This window comes from Mustela nigripes, chromosome 13 (genome assembly GCF_022355385.1).
Source record: "Mustela nigripes isolate SB6536 chromosome 13, MUSNIG.SB6536, whole genome shotgun sequence".
NCBI lineage: Eukaryota > Metazoa > Chordata > Mammalia > Carnivora > Mustelidae > Mustela > Mustela nigripes.
The window spans coordinates 17,719,596-17,732,804 of record NC_081569.1 but is presented as its reverse complement, the minus strand read 5'-3'; the positions used below and the strand labels follow the sequence as shown (position 1 = coordinate 17,732,804).

At 40.4% G+C, this 13,209-nt stretch overlaps 1 protein-coding gene across 6 annotated transcripts in view; it reads left to right on the top strand.

Moving 5' to 3' along the window:
• Positions 1–13,209, top strand: part of ADAMTS17 (ADAM metallopeptidase with thrombospondin type 1 motif 17) — a 374,867-nt gene that overhangs the window by 234,935 nt on the left and 126,723 nt on the right. The window lies entirely within an intron of this gene.

The window sequence follows — 13,209 nt, the reverse complement described above, 5'->3', positions numbered from 1 at the left end:
AGTAGGACAGCGTTTACACACATCCCTAAATGGCTCACAAAGCCTTTTCTCCCTGGAAGCCTGAGTTGCCACTGCTGACTGTGAATGCAAAGTAGGGGAGTCACCTGTTTCCCAAATGTAGGACCCCCCGCAAAGCTGCGCTTAGAGAAGACCATCAAAGTTCAGCTGATGGGACTTTCTGCTTGAACCACCTGCACAGGTATAGGCTGCTTTGCCCAGAGGTGGGAGATGGTTTCTGATCACCTGTCCCGGAGAACATCAGCTTCTGGTGCCCAGGGAGGTATCTGGGTTGATACGTACATAATGAGAGGAGCAGGAGGCAGGCAGGTCATCTGGGGGGAAAACTCTTCTGGAAGCCTTAGAGAGTGTCTACTCGCCCGTCACCAAGAGCAGCATCACCAACATAGCTTATTGGGTGGAGCTGAGCTGAAAAGCCTCTATTTTAATTTGGATGATGGCTTTGGATAGAAGATTTTCAGTTCAGTGTTACCTCCACAAGAAAACAAAATCACGGGCAGGCCTCTGCCCCACGGAACACAGGCCCCTGGGACTAAGGCAAAGAGGAAAAGTCCGTGTATGCTCCCCAGTCTCTATATGGTTGGGAGACCTGGTCTAGAGGAAACATTCCTTCTTGATAACTTGCAGAAACGGTAACCTGTTACACAAGCATGTTGTAGGATCTTGTAAAAGCAAAACCAGAGGCCAATGCAAGCACAAAATTTTAATTTTAAGATATGCTTAAAAAATGACATTTCAGGCCAGGTTTCTGGATTTTAAAGACAGGTACCCAGCCTGTGCAACAGGAAACGTGTGACAATCTGTGCCTGCCACATTGATCCTGAGGTAAACTGAGGAAGGAAACACTAGAGCAAGTCGGTTTGGGGGGGTAGTGACCTCCAAAGCTGCATCATTCAGGACAGTAGCCACAGGCCACTTTAGTCTATTCAAAGTTTAATTACAATTAAAATTTTAATTTGAGATTCAGCCCTCAGCCCCACTAGCCACATCTCAGGTCCTCCGTGGTCACGTGTGGCTTGGGGCTCCTGTGCCAGACAGCCCAGAGAGAGAATGTTTCCATCACTGCAGAAAGTTCTGGAACAACACTGTGCTGGAGCTTTGGTGATTTCTATATATTTTGACATGTCTGTGGCCACTTCCTCTATTTGGGCCCCAGCTCCACGTTGCCATGAGACTTTGACCTTGCCTAATGTGCCAGCAAGGGAAGCTAGGAGCAAAAACCTCTGCAGTTGGCAAGTTTGAGTACTGATTAAAAAAAAAAAAAAAGCATTAGAACCCTTTATTTAAGTCAGATGTGTTGAGCTCGGATGGACTGAACTGACCACAGTTGCTCCCTTCTATGGAAGGTGGGTTGAACACAAACACACCCACTGTTGCCCCCTGGGCAATTCACTAGAACACCAAGACCCTTTCTGCCACAGGCCTTAGCAGCTCACTTCCAGAAGAGTCCTGATGGAGCAGGAGTTCTTTCTTTCCTACCCCTCCCCCCAGTCTAATCCCTTTGTTGACCTTTGATCTCCCAGTCACAGTAAATTTTTTTTTCTTTCTCTCCCCTTTCTCCATCCTACCTGGTGCCTGGGTCCCATATGTGCAAGTAAGGAAGGTGAGCAGGAATGTGCAGCCTCCCTCCTAGGGTGGTCAGGATTCTGGGGCTCAGGCAGTGAGTCCCTCCTGGAGGGACAGATTGCCATTGGAAGCCTTGGGGCGGGGGGGGGGGGGGGGGGGGATTGGGGGGGTGGAGGGGAGCTGTCCCACCCTGGCTTGTGGTATTATGCTTCCTTCCAGCTTCTGGGGCACAGAAGTCTTAGGGATGTGGTTTTGGAGTATAGGTGAGGTTCAGTGGGGTGAGGTCCAGAGCTGACGACCAAGAAAGAATTCTTGAGACATTTTTGGTGCAAAATGGTGGTTTTATTAAAGAACATGGACAGGACCTGTGGGCAGAAAAAGCCGGCACACTGGGGTCTTGAGTGTCTGATTAGATACTCAGGAGTTGGGGGAACTAAGGAAAAGGGAGATTTCAAAAGGACTTTCATATGCTAAAGAGGGCCAACCTATAAGACACCAGAGGTCTTGCCATTGTTCAGGTTGCCTTCCCTTCTAGCAAGGTATTAACATTTAGTTGGGAGATTCCTGGAAGAATGTCCCACAGGTCCCACCCAGGAGTGTGCAGTTGAGGGGAAGTTGCAGGTGTCAGCTTATGTTTGATCCTCAGCTAGCCTTCTGCTCCCTCATCATTAACAAACCTTCCAAGAAAGATAAGCACCATTCAGCTTTTCCCACCTGGAAATTTCTGTCCTTCCAAGCAGTTGGCCAAATGTTACATCTTTGCTCTAAAGTCTGAAGCCAGTTACTTCCAAATCCTCACCATCAGATTCTGTGAGCAGAAGCTCCTATCAGTGTGGATCCTTCTTCCCGAGGCTGTGCGTGAAATGCTCACTCACACATGAATGAATCACTGTTTAATAGCGTTTCATCAAACGCAATGCTGACATTCTGGAATGTACTTTTGCAAAGATATTGACAGTCACCCAGTAAACATTAATGCGACACTACTAGATTTTAAGCATGAGGTGTACAGAAATAAAAGTTAACAGCCACCCCGTCAGTCACCACGGAGGGAGGGTACCCCCAGGCAAGCAGCTTGAGTCCACGTGTGAGGCGAGGCAGCTCAGTGGGGCCTGCTGTGGGGCCTCAAATTCTGGTGGGGTCCCTAGCCCAGGCCTGCTGAAAGATGAGGGTGGTCCCTGAGCCTTAAAGGACAGGTAAAAATGAACTAATAGTGCCACTAGAGGAAGGACATTTCAGGCTGAAGTGAAAAAAAAACCAAATTTTGAAATGGTATAAAGCCCCCTGGATCAGGGAACAGGGGCAGATTCACTAATCCTGTCAGTTTAGATAGGAAGGTGATTTTCATCTCCAGGCATCTAGAAAGACTGAGAGAAGGAGGAATGTCTTACCACCCTTCAAGGTGAATATTGAAAAGAAATGCCTCACCAAAAAGATAACAAGTAATCAAATGCAGGAGTTTTGCCCAGTTAGATGAAGTCCTGACCCTTGCCTGAACTTGCCTGGATTTGGTCATGAAAGTGCTTGAACTGAGACTCCAAAGCAGACCCACACAGGCTCCAGTGTCCACAGACCCCAGGAGGTCCCCCTCTTGTGTCCTTTAGAGGTCATCAGCAGTGAGTGGGGTTATGGCATTCCGAGTGTAGGCTCCTTACTACCCCCTGGCCTATTGACTCTGGACTTTGGAATAAGCGAAGTCCTCAACTACGGAAAGAATTTTCTCGAATGGCTGTTGTATTATGTCTTTCATGGATGGGCTTGAACACACTCAAGGCTTTGGTTGAGTTGAAACAGCTGAGTTTTTTAATTGAGTAGCTTAGACGTTCTTGGTATGATGCCTCCACTTCATTCAAGTGTGACTGTAACTATTTTATCTTTATTTTGTGCTCTTTCTCAGTGCTGCAGGGGTGACTAGTAGTCCCTGCAGTCACCACGGAGAAATGGTGCCCCATGGGTTCTAAATTGCTTTGCACTTATCCTCAAAGAGAACCTTCTCGAACAATGAATTCTTTAAAGGGAAGGTGACATGATCTATCCCTTTTGAGTGTGGATAGATCTGCAAGTCACGTATTTATTCAGTAATTATCTTTAGAAACTCTGACACATGCCACGTTCCGTTCTCTGGGTGTGGGGTATGGAAGTGCCATGGGGAAATTTACGTGATGACAAATAATGATGCTTCTCGCTGCTGTGATTAAGAACTACAGTATCAGTCCCTGAAATGTGCCTAGAAGCCAATGATCGTGTATTTCTTTTCCTCAGTCAAGAATAATCTTTGTACGAAGGTATCCACATGTGTGATGGCAAAGGCTGTCCCCAAGTGTTTCTCATGTAAGATGTTTATGTGTCATGCACCGCACTCGAGGTGACGTGTCTGGTGTGGGATTCTTTCCTTGCTTCCGTGCCTGAATGTTTTCTGAGCCAAGTCAATGGGAATGAGTCATGCGTGAAGCCATGGATAAATTCAAAAGCCTTTTGTCATTTCTGTATAATTGATGTTTAAGACTTATTGCCAAAAAGAAAAACTATAGAATAAAGCTAATTTTTAAAGCTATGAAAGGTAAAGAGTTATGAGATCAGAGACCAGACAGAAACTTGTGTCAATATGCCAAGGGATATATCTTCATTCTCCTCAGCCACACCTGGCTCTTGAGCAGAAAAATGCTATGACTTGCTGGAGAATTTGCCACAGATGGTCCAATCTTCCATAGAGAAGGGTCCGTATCACAGACTTGTACTTCCCAAAGGGCAGGGGATCACATCCTCCTGGTCTTCATACTAGAGATAAGGTCACAGGCCCACCTACACTGATCTCACATCCTGGGAACTGAACAAGGGTATGAGTCTGGCCCCACAGGCTTCCCTAACAATGAGGTCTTTCCAGTGAGACCCAGAACAATCCCTAGGGTTAGACATAAACATAGTAGTAGTCTCATAAACAACCTTCTGTAAAAAAAAAAGGGGGGGGGGGACTATAAACTTATACAAAAACCTCTCCAAGCAATTTATAAGACAAGTTACCCCCCAAAAAAACAAACAAACAAAAAACACTTTTGGGGCTTTTTTTGTTTTGTTTACATGTTCAATACAATGAACATTATGAAAGGGTCCTAGGCTACACAGCCAGATTCCTGCATTCCATCACAGTACCTTACTAGCGCAATGGTTTTCTTCCTAGAAACACAAGGGGAAAGTGTGACCACATCATCTGAAAGCAGGTCCACTTGGGGGATTCGGACAAAAAGTATTTTCTAGGGGAATGTGTTCATAGCCTTGTGATAGTAACTATTCAGAAGATTTGAGATAGGTTTCAAGTCAACATCGCATTGACATTCCTTCTGACTACTTGTCCTGACAGCAAAAACATTGTGTTCTCCTAGAAGGATGGCAAAGGCATTGAATGTTAACTATGGCTTCTTCATGAAACCAAATCATGTCCCTCTAACTGGATGGCTCCTGCTTGATGGCAGAGATTAGAATGGAAAATTATTCCGAAGATAAAGTCTTGCCTGCCCTACCTAAATTATGACTTTATCTTGTGAATTTTTAAGTGTCCATCCCTTCTTTCATTATTTTCCATGCCCAGTCAACATGTGGTACTTGGCATCCACCTGAGGGGCCATCTGTTATGAGGGATGACCGGGTGCTTTGGGACTTGGTGATGGGCCTCCTGCCATTGCTGGCCACTTTCTATACCAGCCTCAGCATGGGCTTTGAGCTGTCGGTCCAAAGAGGGGGAAAAGGACAGTGAAGTAGAGGTGATTTCCTTGGTTTGTGAACTGAACACCTGCCTTTTCTTTCATTAGTTCTCTGCAAATCTTAGAGAGGTTACCAGAACCCACTCATGGAAGTGACTCCCCTGCCCTATTACTTGGTGGTCACCTGAGGATGAGCCTCACATGATTTTATATCTGCCCCGAGCTTTTTATTACTCATCTGCTCTGCCCCTAGCGTAGTTGAAAGAGGAGAAAAGACAGGTACCTTTTCAGAGTTACTACTTGTGCCAACATTAAGTTTAAACATAGGTGTGGTGACCGTGCATTGGTTGCAAATGGCCTACCTTGCTGTGGAATGTGAAAAATGAGTGACTCTGGATCTTGGTGGATGCATCCATTACCCCCAGTTTTAGCAGCTTGGTAATGCTGACATTAAGGCTTACTAGTCACAAAATAGGAAGATTCCCCATAACAGCAGCATTTTTTCTGAAAACAATTCAGCTCCCCAAGCAGATCCTGTTCCCAGGTCCGTTTTGTGGTTGAAATGGAGACTCCTCCCCCAAAAGGTTTCCATCACGTTGACCCTGAATAATTTTGTCTCCGTTTTTGGCACTTCACTGTCTTGTATGCTGAGGATCCAGTAATTCTTCAAACTCCCCAGAAGGAATGAACTTCTCTAAGAGAAATTTGTGGTTCAAAGACCATTGCTATAATCCTAAAAGATGTGTTCTGTTGTTATTTTGTTCTGTTCTGTTTGTTTTGCTTGGTGTTTAGTGGCCAGATGTTTTAAGAAGAAAAACATTTGTAAGAGCAGAAACTGTTTTTAATCAGAACTCCTTGCCTCCCTCTGTGAGGAAAGAGTAGTGCCGGGACCACGGGCGGGCTGTTGAGTTGAGCCAGTGTTGCCATTCCCCACGGCATTGGGAAGTGTCTGGAAGGAATCACACTGGAGGACCACACCCCAGCTGGTTAAAATCATCCTGCCTGGGAATCAGGATCAGGGCATATGAAGTGAGACAACTGACTTCAGCCCTCAGACCGAACTGTGTTTACATCTGAGTCTTCCTAAGCATCAGGTAGAACAGGAATTTGTAAAACTTCCGGAGCTGGATCTATAACAATGCCCAGGCATTTGCTGTCAAGACTGACAGATGCTGCTAAACTTTCTAAGATGGCAGCTTGAAAAAGTGCTTCCTCTCTTCCAACGCTGACCTTAAAATGAATGAAAAGGAACTTATTAAGGGGGGCCTGGGTGGCTCAGTAGGTAGAGTGTCTGACTCTTGATCTTGGCTCAGGTCTTTAGTTGTGAGGTCGAGCCTCACACTGGGCTCCACACTGGGCAGGGAACCTACTTTAAAAAAAAAAAAAAAAGGAAAGAAAAGGAACTTATTAAGAGGTTTAATAGGAACAAGGAAATCTCATATGTACATGAATCTGAATAAATAGACTTGAATTTGCTGCAGCAGATAACACAATAACACCCCCCCCCAATATCAGTGGCTTAACACAAAAGTTTATTTCTTGCCCATGTTGCATATCCAGTGTGGGTGGTAAGAGGGTCTGCATGTTTGAGCCACTCATGGACCTGGGCTGACAGATTTTATTGTTCAGATGTTGCCATATTACCTTGGCAGAAAAAAAGGAACACAGCAAATCATATCCTGATGCTCTTAAAGCTCCTATGTACACATCACTTTGACACTTATTTTAAGGATCAGAGTAGGTCACATGGTCACACAGTTTAAGAGGGCAAGGAACTGCATCCTTATCACTTCTGGAGAGAGACCTAGAGATACTTGGTGGCCAGCAGCACACCACGGCACATGGAGCAAACATTTTACTATTTTGGTTGTCAAGCACCCAACAACGACTCCCTGCCCCCCTCCCCGCCACCGCTGAAAGCCAGTCCTGATGGTCAGCAAACCCCACACAGGTTGACAGAGACAGCCCATCTGTGGCATCCTTCCTGAAAGAGTCTGCAACACAAATGGGAGAGACCAAGGATACCTTGAAAAGATGACCCACGGGAAAAACAAGATCACTCAAGTAATAAAAGTTGCAAAATCTCTACCAGCTATCCTTAAAAAGATTTGAGATGCAATGGTATCCATAAAACTAGTACAGAATGAGAAGAAACCATTGGAAAACAAAGAGATCTCAGAAGTATGACTTTCAAATTTAAAACATATGATAAAGGGTACCAAAAACAAGAGACAGAAAAAATGTGATAAGTCAAGTAAGTAGAAAGTTTGAGTTTAAAACACATTAAATATATGTTAATATGTACTAAGATATCCTTTTAAAATTCCTGCTGATAGATAAAAACAAAAAGCAAGTAGAAAAATGGGCAGTACTTCTCAGCAAGGCAGTTAACTTAAAAGGAACTACAAATGGTCAGTCAATGTGCAATAAGAGGCCAAACCAAACTGATTGTGAGAGAAATGCAAATTAAATCTCTATTTTTTTCATCTACTGGATTAGCAAATGCTAAGATCAGCAATTTCAAGTATTTAGAAGTCTATGAATGAACAGACAACCTTATATAGTGTTGATTGACTTCTATACTAGTCAAACTATTATGGAGGGCAGTTGAGCTATCCATGTAACATTTTAGCTCATGCGTATTTGAATCAGCAATTCTCACAGTTGATCAGGTAGGACATGGTATATATGCACAATGAGAGATGTACAAAGAGATTCATTGCAAGTATCATTTCTTTTTTTTTTTTAAGCATCTTCATTGAAATAAAATCCACATACTGTAAAATTCAGCCCTTTAAAATGTGCAGTTCAGTGGGCATTTAGTATGTGTACATAGTTATGCAACCATCACCGCTATCATCCTAAGAAGAAATCCCACACTCAGCAGTCATTCCCCATCCTCTTCCTACCTGGCCCTCAGTAACCATTCTGTAGGTCTTTCTCTCTGTTCTGAACATTTCATATAAATTGCACATGCCAGTATGTGGTCCTTTGTGACTGACTTCTTTAACTTAGCATAATATTTTCAGGCTTCCTCCCTATTGTGGCATGTGTCAGTCGCCTCATTCTTTTTATTGCTGAATAATATTCCATTGTGTGGTTACACCACCTTTTAAAAAATACATTCATCAGTTGATGGGTATTTGAGATGTTTCCCCCTCCTTTTTTTTCTTTTTTTATCTATTATGAATAAGGCTAATGTGAACATTTGTATGTAAGTTTTTGCATGGACATGTCATTCCATTCTTCTTGGCTATGTACCTAGCAATGGAACTGGTCAGTCATGCAGTCATTCTGCTTAATTTTGTGGGGAACTGCCAAACTCTTCTCCAAAGTACCTGTACCATATTACATTCCTGGTCATAATGAATGAGAGTTCCATTTGCTCCACATTCTCTGTAGGACATCTTGTCTATTGTTTTGGTTATAGACATCCTAGTGGGTATAAAGTCATATCTGCTGGTGATTTTGATTTGCATTTCCCTAATGACTAATGATTTTGAGCATCTTTCCGTGTGCCTGCTGGCCATTTATATATCTTCTTTGGAGAAATGTCTATTAAAATCCTTTGCCTATTTTTATATTGGATTATTTGTCACTTTATTATCAAATTATTAGGTTTCTTTATATATCCTAGATAGTTTCTTTATCAAAATGGTTTGCAAATATTTTCTCCCAGTGTCTGAGTTTGCTTTTCACATTCTTGGTGGTGTCCTTGGAGGCACAAAGTTCGACATTTTGATATAGTCTACTTTTTTTTCCCTTTTGTTGCTTGTACTTTTGCTGTCATATCTAAGAAGTCATTGCTTAATCCAAAGTCATAAAAATCTTACTCCTGGGACGCCTGGGTGGCTCAGTGGGTTAAAGCCTCTGCCTTCGGCTCAGGTCATGATCCCAGGGTCCTGAGATCGAGCCCCACATCAGGCTCTCTGCTCAGCAGGGAGCTTGCTTCCTCCTCCCTCTCTCTCTGCCTCTCTGCCTACTTGTGATCTCTATCTGTCAAATAAAATAAATAAAATCTTTTTTTAAAAATCTTACTCCTATGTTTTCTTCAAGAGTTTCATAGTTATAGCTTAGATTTAGGCCTATGATCCATCTTAGGATAGGTTTTTGTATGGCTTCAGATAGGAGTCCACCTTCATTTCTTTGTATGTGGATATTGAATTATCCCAACACTGTTGAAAAGACCATTGTTTCTCCACTTAATATTCTTAGCGCCTTTGCTTTTGAAAAGTGAATAAAGGATTTATTTATAGATTCTCAATTATATTCCATTAATAAATATGTCTCTCTTGGGGTGAGTGGCTCGGTTGGTTGAGCATCCAGCTCTTGATTTCAGCTTAGGTCATGATCTCAGGGTCATGAATTGGACTTCTTGTGTCAGGCTCCACACTTAGCATGGAGTCTGCTTGTCCCTCTCCTTCTGCTGCTTCTCTCTTTCTCTCAAATACATAAATAAAATCTTTTTTTTAAATGTTTCTTTATGCCAGTGCCACATCGTCCTCATTATTATATCTGGCTAGAAAACTTTAAAATGAGTGTCCGTTCTCTAGCTTTATTCCTTTTAAATATTATTTTGTCTGCTCTGGGCCTCTTGCATTTCCATATGAATTTCAGGGTCAACTTGTCATTTTTGGCAAAAAACAAAAAGCTGAAATTTTTATATAGACCATGTTGAATATGTAAATCAGTTTCTAAACTATTCCCACTTTAACATTAAATCTTGTAATCAATGAACATAGACTGTCTTTCTGTTTATTTAGCTCTTCTTTAATATCTTTCAGTAACATTTTATAGTTTTTGGTGTAGAAATCTTGCACATCTTCTGTGAAGGTTATCCCTAAGTATTCTTTGCCATTCTTTGATGCTATTTCATTTAAATTTTCTTAATTTCGTTTTGAACTGTTCAACTCTAATGGCTCAAGCCTCATATCTTACAACCTTGCTGAACCTATTTTAGTATATTCCTTAGCATTTTTCTATATTGTAAGATCTTGACATCTGCAAATAGAGAGGCTTTTATTTTTCCTTTCTAATTTGGATCCATTTAAAAATCTTTCTTGTCTGGCCAATGTGGAAAGGACTTCCAGTGCAATGCTAAATAGAAGTACCAAGAGTGGACATCCATGTCTTCTTCCTGATCCTGATTTTAGGGGGAAAACATTAAAGTATTTCACCATTAAGTCTGATGTTAGCTGTGGGTTTTTTGTAAGTGCTGTTTATCAGGTGGAGGAAGTTCCCTTGTATTCTTTGTTGAGTGTTTTTATCATGGAAGGGTGTAAAATTTTGTCAAATACTCTCCCTGAACCTATTAAAATGATCTTGGGGTTTTTGGTTTTTTATATAGATTACATTGATTTGTTTTTATGTGTCAAACTAACCTTGAATTCTTGGGATAAATCTTATTTGATCATGGTATATAATCCTTTTTATATGTTGCTGGGTTAGGGTGCTACTATTTTGTTAGTTTTATGTGTATATTCATACATAAGATAGCATTGTTTCTAACAGTAAAAGACTTGAAACAACTTAAGTGTACCTCAGCAAGTGAGTAATTATGTAAGCTACAATTTAAATGAAAAATTAAATAGACCTGCACACACTCACATGGATAGATCTCCCAAGATACGTTATGTTACAAAAAGTACACTATGACTATAATATTTCTCCTAATGCATATGTAAAACATGGACAAATATAAATATTCTTAGTTTTCATGGATATGTGTATATAAATAAAATACATGAATGAATATACACCAGACCAATAGTGGCAGTTTTCACAGGGAGTAGAGTTGGATTAAGAGGACTTGAAATTTACCTATATTATAAAATTCTTAGGAGAAAACATACATGTATATTTGTATAATTTAAAATACATAAAATTTTACAAAAATAAAAATAAATTCACTGATACACATAAGCCTGTGTCCTAACAATTAAAAGTCATGGTAGCCGATCACACTCTCCTGTTCTTCCTTATTGCTCAAACCTAGTACAAGCAGCTGGTACAATTAGAATTTGTATCATTAAAAATTAGTAATTTGGAAAGGAAATCAGAACAGGATCCATCACTGCACTAGGAAAGAGATAAAAAGACAACAAATACCAGCAAAACATTGCCAGGGAGAAGGTGAAAATCATGACCAAATGTTACTGCCATAAATTCCAAAAACTGGTTAAACAATAGCCTCAATAAAACAAGAACTCATAGCTAAGATAAAAGAACTCAGTGAAGATATAGTGAAGCAACAGAGGGAGATGAAACATGATTTGGTAGAGCTATGGAAAGATGTCAAGGATGAACATGAATCCATCACAGAAACCAAGTCCACATGGAAACAAAGGATAGTAACATTGCTGAGAATACAAAAAGGAACATGGAGGACAAGACTGACAAAAATGAGCAGAGTAAAATGGAAATGAACAAAGAATCCAAAGGGTAAGAGATCAAATGAACACCATGGCAGAAAATCAGGCATAATTTGGTGTCCCCCAAAAAGAGACAAATCAGAAAAATAGATATTTAAGTACAGAAATAATATAGTGTCATATCCCAGGAAAAAATTCTACTAAACTATGATTAGCCTAATAGTTATCATATTTTAAAGGTAAGACTCTTATAAGCATTCAATCTAGATTTTAGGTAATCTAATAAAAACATCAGATTGGCCTCAATCTTTTCCTCACTGACATTCAGTGGAGCAACTCATAATAGTGAGCTTAGAGGAAGAAAGTGTGAACTAAGAATTTTATACCTGTCAAACTGACATTCGAGTATAAGAACAACAAATGATAATTTTTACTTTATTGCATTTCAGAAAATGTAATTCCCAAAAGCCCATCTCAAAGAGCACAAACTTGAGTCAAGTAAGAATTCATTAAAGAAACTGGTGGAGGAACACAAAATGAACACTAAATTAAGTTTTAGGACTGAGACTAAAACAAATGCATGAATTATTTTAGCAAAAGATAAATCTTACAAATAGATACAGTGTAGGATTCATATAATAAAAGTTGAAAGTAAGATGTAAGGAAGTGAAGCCCAGTGTAATTGTGCTGATTTCCTCATCTTTTACTATCCAGGGATTAAAATACTTCACTGACCAGCTGACAAACCATATAATAGAAATGTAAATACAATTAAAGGTTAACAGAAAAATATCAGAATAAAAAAGAATTAACAGTTAGCTAAAATGTATTGGTGAAGGAAAGACAAAGTAAGATACTGACCCACCCGCCATGTTAGCCATGAGCAGTGTGATTACAGTTTTAATGCCCTGAAGTCTTCAGATTGTTTGGGGCAAAAAAATATGATGATTTCAGCAAAGCTTCAATATCTCTTCATAACAAAAACTTCAATATCTCTTCATAACAAAAGCTCTTAACTAGGATGAAAGGGAACTTCCTTAACCTGGTGGTTGATATCAGTCACATTAACACAACAGACATCATTTTCAGTGGGAAAACTTTGGAGGCATTCTTGGGAACATCATGCATAAGGCAAGGATGCCACAGTCTCTTGTTGCACACAACATGGTTTTGTAAGTTCCCACAACAATGGTGAAGGAGAAGAAATTAAAGCCATAATGATTAGAACGGAAGAAACAAAACTGTCATAGGAGCAGATGTTTCAATTAGCTTTATAGGAACCCGGCCAAAATAAACACATTATAAATAATAAAAGTGTTAGAAAGGTAGCTAAGTATAGGGTATATCTTATGAGAGACACGTCCTTTTTACTATAATCTTTTGTAACTTGAATTTTGTACTGCCTAGCAAAATTCTATTTTAAAGTTGTCCCTGATTTTTTAAAACTCTATACAATATCCTATTCATGTAAAATGATGTATGTATTTTTATATGCATTAATAGGTGCCAAAAAGGCTATTCACCAAAATTTTACTTTTTTAGGGGGTAATTTCTGT